This window comes from Arachis duranensis, chromosome 1 (genome assembly GCF_000817695.3).
Source record: "Arachis duranensis cultivar V14167 chromosome 1, aradu.V14167.gnm2.J7QH, whole genome shotgun sequence".
NCBI classification, from domain to species: Eukaryota; Viridiplantae; Streptophyta; class Magnoliopsida; order Fabales; family Fabaceae; genus Arachis; species Arachis duranensis.
In genome coordinates, this window is record NC_029772.3 from 47,072,268 (window position 1) to 47,073,071 (window position 804).

Sequence of the window (804 nt, forward strand, 5' to 3'; positions counted from 1 at the left end):
ATGTCTTTGGATAGCTCTGCTGGAGGATCTCTTCATCTGAAGAAGACGCCTATAGAAGCTCAAGAGCTAATTGAAATGGTTGCAAATAACCAATTCATGTACACTTCTGAAAGAAATCCTGTGAACAATGGGACTAATCAGAAGAAAGGAGTTCTTGAGATTGACACTCTGAATGTCATATTGGCTCAGAACAAAATATTGACTCAACAAGTCAATTTGATTTCTCAAAGTCTGTCTGGAACGCAAAATGCACCAGGTAGTACTAAGGAGGCTTCATCTGAGGAAGAAGCTTATGATCCTGAGAACCCTTCAATGGAAGAGGTGAATTACATGGGAGAACCCTATGGAAACACCTATAATCCTTCATGAGAAATCATCCAAATCTCTCATGGAAGGATCAACAGAGACCTCAACAAGGTTTCAACAATAATAATGGTGGAAGAGACAGGTTTAGCAATGGCAAGCCTTTTCCATCATCTTCTCAGCAACAGACAGAGAGTTCTAAGCAGAGATCATCTTCTCAGCAACAGACAGAGAATTCTAAGCAGAATTCCTCTGACTTAGCAACTATAGTCTTTGATCTAATCAAAACCACTCAAAGTTTCATAACTGAAACAAGGTCCTCCATTAGAAACTTGGAGGCACAAGTGGGTCAGCTAAATAAGAAAGTTACTGAACTCCCTCCTAGTACTCTCCCAAGCAATACAGAAGAAAATCCAAAAGGAGAGTGCAAGACCATCAACATGGCCGAATTTGGAGAGGAGGAAGAGGCATTGAACGCCACTGAGGAAGACCTCAATGGAC